At 44.6% G+C, this 7,775-nt stretch overlaps 1 protein-coding gene across 2 annotated transcripts in view; it reads right to left on the reverse strand.

Moving 5' to 3' along the window:
- Positions 1-7,775, reverse strand: part of Cacna2d4 (calcium voltage-gated channel auxiliary subunit alpha2delta 4) — a 113,790-nt gene that overhangs the window by 52,140 nt on the left and 53,875 nt on the right. The window lies entirely within an intron of this gene.

Consider the following 7,775-nt stretch of genomic DNA (forward strand, 5'->3'; position numbering starts at 1 on the left):
TTAAGGTGTGGGCTTGCCTAGCCCATGTGGCTAGCTCAGCACTTGAAACACCTTAGTTAATTTTAGCCAACATCAGTGTAACTTAGATTGCCTGTGTGGCTGCCATGTTGGGCTCTGCAGGTAGTGCGAGCCCAGGCTTCCTTTGGAACAGTGAGGTGACGCTAGGGCTGGAAACATCAAGAGCTGGGATGTGTATATTTGGCTAACATTTTCCCAGGGAAAGTGGGACACTTCTCTCCCCTGACTCTACCTCCTTAACGCCTCAAAAACCTGCTAGGAAAAAAAAATAGACTGTACTCTAAAGAGTGAATGAGAGAGAGAGAGAGAGAGAGAGAGAGAGAGAGAGAGAGAGAGAGTTTCAGATATCTATAGAAGAAGTGAAAGGATATCATTTGGTCAGGAACGTGGAGAAGTCAGGACTCAGTCTTAGCCATGCAGCTCATGGAGGTGGGGGTGGGGGTGGGAAGCAGAAACCATAGCCTGGAAGAGTCATCCTGAGGAAAGTTGGTAATCCTGCACCCAAGCATGCCCACAGTCCTCCAGTGAGCCCACAGTCCTCCAGTGAGCCCACAGTGCCCACAGTGAGCCCAGATGCAGTCTTTGGTGACATAGCAGTGATTCCTCCAGTGGATGGGTAGGTAACAGAGAGAAGTTCCATTTGGTCCTTGGGTGTGGCTTGTGGGGGCCTGACTGTTAATCAATCTTAAAAACTAAGCTGGTGCTCTAAGATCAGAGAACAACCACAGGACAGGTTAGCCAAATACACAGTGATAGTGGTTGGTTTCAATGCCCCATTCTCATCAACAGACAACTTATCTGTCCTGGTTTGAATATGCTTGGCCCAGGGAGTGGCACTATTAGAAAGTGCGGCTCTGTTGGAATAGGTGTGTCACTGTGGGCATGGGCTTTAAGACCCTCATCTTACTGCCTGGAAGTTAATATTCTGCTAGCAGCCTTAGGATGAAGATGTAGAACTCTCAGCATCTCCTGTACCATGCCTGCCTGGATGCTGCCATGTTCCTGCCTTGATGGTAATGGACTGAACCTCTAAACCTGTAAGTCAGCCCCAATGAAATGTGTCCTTATAAGAATCGCCCTGGTCATGGTTGTCTGTTCATGGCAGTAAAATCCAAACTAAGACAGAAGTTGGTACTGGGAGTGGGGTATTGCTGTGATAGGCCTGATGATGCTTTTGTTTGGAAGAATGTAGATTTTGGAACTTTGGATTTGGAAAGCAGTGGAATGCTTTACATGGGGCTTAATGGGCTGGCCTAGTAGGAGTATGGAAGACTTTGTTACTGAGACTGATTTGAATTGTGCAGACCTGGCCCAGCAGGTTTCAGTGGAGAATTTCAATATATGGCATAGAGTCTGTTTTTGTGGTATTTTGGTGAAGAATGGGGCTACTTTTTGCCCTTGTCTGAGGAGTCTGCCTGAGGCTAAGGTGAAGAGACTCAGATTAATTGCATTGACAAAGGAAGTCTCAGAAACACCTATCATAGACTTTGTTCTCTGGTTAAGTCTCATGAAGACCATTTTAAACAAGTGTTGCAAGCTGAGAAATGAAAAATATAAAATATGTGGTTCAAGTATTAAAGGAGCACCAGGAAGTGAAATTGAACTGAACCCTGTGTTCAAGGATATTAAGTTGAATTAAGGTAATGGTGACCTTGGGGCAAGATCTCACCCAGCAAAATTTAGGTCTAGGCTTGGCAGAACAAGCCTTTAATCCCAGGGGAGCAAAGGCAAGCAGATCTCTGAGTTCAATGTCAGCCTAGAACAGAGCAGGTTATAGATGAAGGAAAACTTAAGTCCAGGCATGATGGTACACACATTTAATCCCAGCATTAAAGGAGACAGAGCCATGCAGATCTCTGAGTTCAAGGCCAATCTACAGAGCAAGTTCCAGGACAGCCAAGCTTAGGCAGTGAAGGAGTTGGAAAACAAAGCTGGTGATGATATAACAGAACAAGGGGGCCACGATCCAGTCCCAGCAAACAGCAGAACTTAGCAGCTTTGGACACATGGCTCTGGTTTTAGAGTCAAGAACAGAAGGGGCTACTAGGACAACTGATGCTGGTTAGATGGAGCTAAGAAGTTAGCCGTGATTAAGAAGAGACCAACATCACTGAGGTGAAATCTTCTGGAAGTGTTTTCTGAGAGCACAAAGAAGCTGTGTTCCAGAGATAGCCAAGGTTGTACCTCGTGCTGCACCTGAACTTAGTAATGTTCAAGAATCTCCCAGGAGGTATTTGCTTTGAAGGTATGGAGGGGTTATGGAGAGCGGCCGAGGCTTCGCACTGTGAGATGTTAGGGAAGGCCTTTCAGTCTCAGGTGCAGTTGATGGACCAGGACTGAAGGGGTCATGAAAAGGAATTGAGGCTTGACACTATAAACGTTTTGTTTTTGACCCTATGAAAGGCTATCAGTGAAGCCTAGTTGCAATGGAAGACTCCAGTGTATTGGAGATGCCAGTACCAGGGGATGCTCACCAAGAATGGCAGTGGCAATGGAGTGGATCAACTTGAGCTTAGAGTGCTACCTAGGGCAGAGCTAAAGAAGTGATGCCAGCCCTTAGGAGGAGCCCAGAAGATCATGTGTGGATCCCAGACATTGAAACAAAAAGCTGTAACGTTGAAGTTGCCTTGGAGAACCCTAGATTTTTGAGATGCCAGAGCCATAGGATATCTCCTGAGAAGTGCTGCTGACATGGAGGGGAACCAGCCCAGGAGAAAGAAGTTTGTTGCAGTCAACAAAGATGAAAAAGAAGTTGGAGAACTGAAGACCACTTTGACATCAGACAGGGAGATGCAGTTTGGAGTTTGCTCAGCTGACTTCCTGTCTTGATTCAAGGATTAGAGTTAAGTAGTTGGATCTTAGAAGAGACTTTGATTGTGGGGGGTTTAGAAGTTGGACTAAGTGTGTTTTTTTTTTTATTATGCTATGGCAGATGGTCCTCATAGACTCATGTGTTTGAACAAGCCTATGGGGGCCAGGGAGTGGAATGCCATGGTTTGAATATGCTTGGCCAAGGGAATGACACTATTTGGAGGTGTGGCCTTATTGGAATAAGTGTATCACTGTGGGCATGGACGCTAAGAACTCTTCCTAGCTGCCTGGAAGTTAGTAATCTGTTAACAGCCTTCAGATGAAGAAGTAGAGCTCTCAGCTCCTCCTGTACCATGCCTGCCTGGATGCTGCCATGTTGCTGCCTTAATGATAATGGACTGAACCTCTGAACCTGTAAGCCAGCCCTAATTAAATGTTGTCATTATATACTTGCCTTGATCATGGTGTCTGTTCACAGCAGTAAAACCCTAACTAAGACATCATCTAAGGAAAAAACTAATCAGAGAAATCTCTGTAGTTAAATAAATCATAAGCCAAATGGACTTAAACATGTACAGAGCATTCTACCAGAACACTAAAGAATACACGTTCTTGCCAGTCCATGAAGCAGTCTCAAGGGCAGATTACACATCAGAACAAAGCAAATCTCAACGAATACAGGAAAGTCAAAATAACACCTTGTATTGTACATGACCAGAAAAAAAAAAAAAACAATAACAGTAGAAACTGTAGAAAGTACAGAAACTCATGGGTTTAAAACACTACACTATTGAATGACAAAGAGATTACTTAAGAAATCCAGTAAGAATTTAAAAAGTCTATAATGGGATGAAAAGCAAAACACAAATACCAAAAGTGATGGGACACACTGAAGGCAGTCTTAAAGGCAAAGTTTATACCGTGCAACTACATTAAAAAAATAGAGACCTCAAATAAATAACTTAATGATGTACTTTTAAGGACTTGGATAAAGAAGGACAAACTAAACTCCAAGGCAGTAGATGGGGAGACATAACTAAGATCAGGGCAGAAAATAATGAAATTCTGTTCAGAAAGAACATAAACAAACCGAGGTGTCGATGACATGAAGAGTTGTTCATTGAAAAGATAAACAAGACTAACGAGCCCTCAGCCAAATTACCCAAAGAAAGAGTGAAAGAAAATGCCCCACATTAATACAATTAGACATGACAGGGGAGACACAACAGACGCCAATGGAATTCAGAAAACTCTAAGAATACACCTTGAAAAACATATTCTAGGGCTGGAGAGATGGCTCAGTGGTTAAGAGCACTGGCTGCTCTTCCAGAGGTCCTGAGTTCAATTCCCAGCAACCGCATGGTGGCTCACAACCATCTGTAATGGGATCTGATGCCCTCTCTGGTGTCTGAGGACAGCAGTAGTGCACTCATAAATAAAATAAATAAAAATATCTTAAGAAAAACCCCATATATTCTAGCCAATTGAAAAAAATCTAAAATAAATGAACTAGTTCCTAGATGCATATGACCAACCAAAACTAAACCAAGATGAAATAATTTCAGCAGATCCATACCAGCAATAAGGCTAAAGCAGCAATAAAAACAATTTTGCAAGCCAGGCAGTGACGGCACACATCTTTAATCCCAGCACTCAGGAGGCAGAGGCAGATGAATCTCTCAGTTCGAGGCTAGCCTGTTCAACAGAGTGAGTGCTAAGACAGTCAGGGCTACACAGAGAAACCCTGTCTCAAAACGACAACCACCCCCAAACTCTTTATCTTCTGCCCCTAACACCCAGGGGTTCCCTCCAAACCTGCATCCAGGAACTCTCTTACCCACAGGTGCTCAGGCCAGCCCACAGACTCTTTCAACTTGGCCTACACACTCCTACCCCCAGATGATCCCACAACCCGGACAGCAGTGAAACACCCAGCTCTTCCAGAGTTGGCCAACATTCCAGCTTTTTGCCCACACCTCATAATGGTGCCCCAATGTCAGCAGGAAGTAGTCATAGAGGATTACATCGACCATTATTCATTTTATTCTCAACACTCAGCCTTGATCGAAGATGCTTCTCTTTGCAGGGAAGGGTGGCTAATACAGGGGCTCATGACCAAGGTGCTAAGAACAAGTAACTGCTGGGCCTTAAACGGGACACTCACAGTGAGTTCCTTTTCCAAGAGGCACTCAGAAGAAAAGGCACAAAGACTGTGAGATCTGGACAATGTGTAGGAAGGCCACCTTAAGGGCATGTAGAGCACTTGCTGCCTCCTGGGTGCCGACCGATTGTTTCCTCTTCCAGCTGCTACATCTACCCTTGCCTGTTGCCTCGCCTTCCCTGTCACTGTGGACTCTCCTTCTGGAGCAGATGAGACAGGCCGCCTCGGATGAGACTGAACATACGGGATCGGGATTGTTCAGGTCTCTTCTCCTTGCTGTGCCTTCTGCAGCTCTTGACTTCCAGTTCTGCAACTGGCATCTGACTGCATCCAAGCGTCTGTCTGTCTGTCTCATGAGGGAGGAAGCCAGGAGCCCAGCTGGCCTTGAGCACCTTCCCTACACGGTTCTGGCTCCCCTCCCTCTCGGCCCTCCCCTGAGTCAACATTCCTGTTCCCACACAGACAAAGCGGGGATGCCACCACACAGTGATGCACTGAACTGTAAAGCTTCACCTCGATGCAGCTTTTTATCCCCCCTTTGACAATAAGAGTGCGTGTGTGGGTGTGTTGTCTGCTGTGGCATAGGGTATCATCGAAGGAGAAGAGTCATAAAACTCGGCAGAAAATAAACCTGAAAACTTAACACGTTAAAAAAAAATAGAACATGATATGCTCCGACACTCACAGAAGCTGCAGTTTCCTACGTGGAGCTGTCTGCTCCCTGCACAAGACTAAACTCAAGCATTCACAGAGGGGGAGGGGAAAGGGCTCATGTGTCCTCATCCCACCCAGGAGAACAGCAGCCGAGTGGCTGCTGGGAGCAGACAGTTCTTCTGTGTTGTAGTCACTAGAAAGTCCCTCGCCTTCCCGTGGGTAGGTTTGCATCTGTGCCCGTGAGGGACCCTGGATGAATGCAGTGGGTCGCAAGGCAAAGACAGAGGTAAAGCAAAGCCGTGAAGGTGGAATGGGGGACTTAGTGGGGGGAGAGTGGAGGGAACTGGGGTGGGGAGAGGATGTTGGTGAGGGTAGGGGAGAGATAAGAGAATGGAGAGATGAAGTTTTAGGAACTAAATCCAGAGTGAATCAAATAAAAAGCACAATGGAAAAAAAGATCACCAATAGACCTCACAGAATATGACATTCGAACACCAGTGAGAACAGGCATGAACACGGTCAGGACTTCCAGGAACTCCGGGATATATTCAAGAGAGCAAACCTAAGCACCTCCCCTGGAATAAAGAGCTGAGACTAAACACTAAGGGCAGAGAAAATACATCCAATGAATTATGGCAGAACCTTCCAGATTTACAGAAAGTCACAGACAAAAAATACAACAGGCATTTAGAACCGCAAGTACACAAAGCCAGAGGAGACCCCACCATGATATATGACAGACATGAAGTCAAACATGAAAACCAAAAGAAACAGTATTAACACTGCTCATGAGGGGAGGGTGGAGGGGTGGCTCAGTGCTTCAGAGCACTGACTGCTCTTGCAGGGGGCTTGGGTTTGATCCCCAGCACCCACATGGTGGCTTACAATCTCTGTAACCTCAGTTCTGGGGGATCCCAAGCTCTCTTTTGGGTTTCCTAGGACACCCGCACTTCTGTGCACCTACCCGTACACATACGCATAATTAAAAATGAAATTTAAAAAAGCGGGAAGAGAAAACAACCCAACAGATCAACAAAGAGAGAAACATCGGGATAATAACATCAGACATCTTATTAGCAGAACTCAAAGCCAGGAAAGGACGGAATAATGTACTTCAAGTCCTGAAAGTAAATAACTAAGACTGCTGTGTCTAGCATAGATATCTTTAAAGACTGATGCAGAAATAAGGACATTACAAGACACACACAAACTTGAGCAGTTCGTGCCACCAAGCCAACAATGCAGGAGATATTTAAAAGAATATTATAGACAGAGGAGGTGGAGAGACTGTTTCAGTCATGAGAACATAGAAAAGAATGTTTTGTGAAAGAAATGGAAAAACGAAGAAGAACCAGGAAGAAACCCACAAGTCCAACACAGCAAACAGCAAACCTCTGATATTCCAATAGGGAGGAAAATAAAGACAATTCAACCAGCAGGAAAAACAATCTGAAAAATTACAGGAATCAGTAAATATCTCTCACTAACAACCTTAAATGTGAATGTTTTCAGCCAGCAATAAAACAAACAAACAAACAAACAAACAAACAAACAAAACTTAAAAACAAAACAAAACAAAAAACCACCACCAGCAAAACTAAATCTAGGCTGCTTGGCCAGGCGTGACGGTGCACCCCTTTAATCTCAGTGTCTGGAAGACAGAGGCAGGTGGATCTCTGTGAATTCGAGGTCAGCCTGGGCTACAGAGTGAGTTCCAGGATAGCCAGGGATGTTACACAGAGAAACTGTCTCAAAAAATCAACCAACCAAACAACCAAAACCCAGACTGCTGAGTGGATTAAAAATCTAGATCTGTCTTTTCATTGTCTCCAGAGACTCACCTCACTGGCAAAGACACCAGACTCAAAGTTAAAGGATGGGAAAACTATCTGCCAAGCGAATGGAAACCCACATCAAATTGGCATAGTCTGATATCTGACATAGACTTCAAATCAAACTTAGTCTAAAGAGATTAAGAAGTCTACTACATATTAACAAGGAGCAATGCTTCGCAAAGAAGAATAAAATTCCATTTTATATTACTGTGTTTTCATTATTCATTCATTTGTTGGAAGACAGAGATTGGTTCCATTTCCTTAATCATACACAGACAGACAGACACACACACACA

Source organism: Rattus rattus, chromosome 6 (assembly GCF_011064425.1).
Source record: "Rattus rattus isolate New Zealand chromosome 6, Rrattus_CSIRO_v1, whole genome shotgun sequence".
NCBI classification, from domain to species: domain Eukaryota; kingdom Metazoa; phylum Chordata; class Mammalia; order Rodentia; family Muridae; genus Rattus; species Rattus rattus.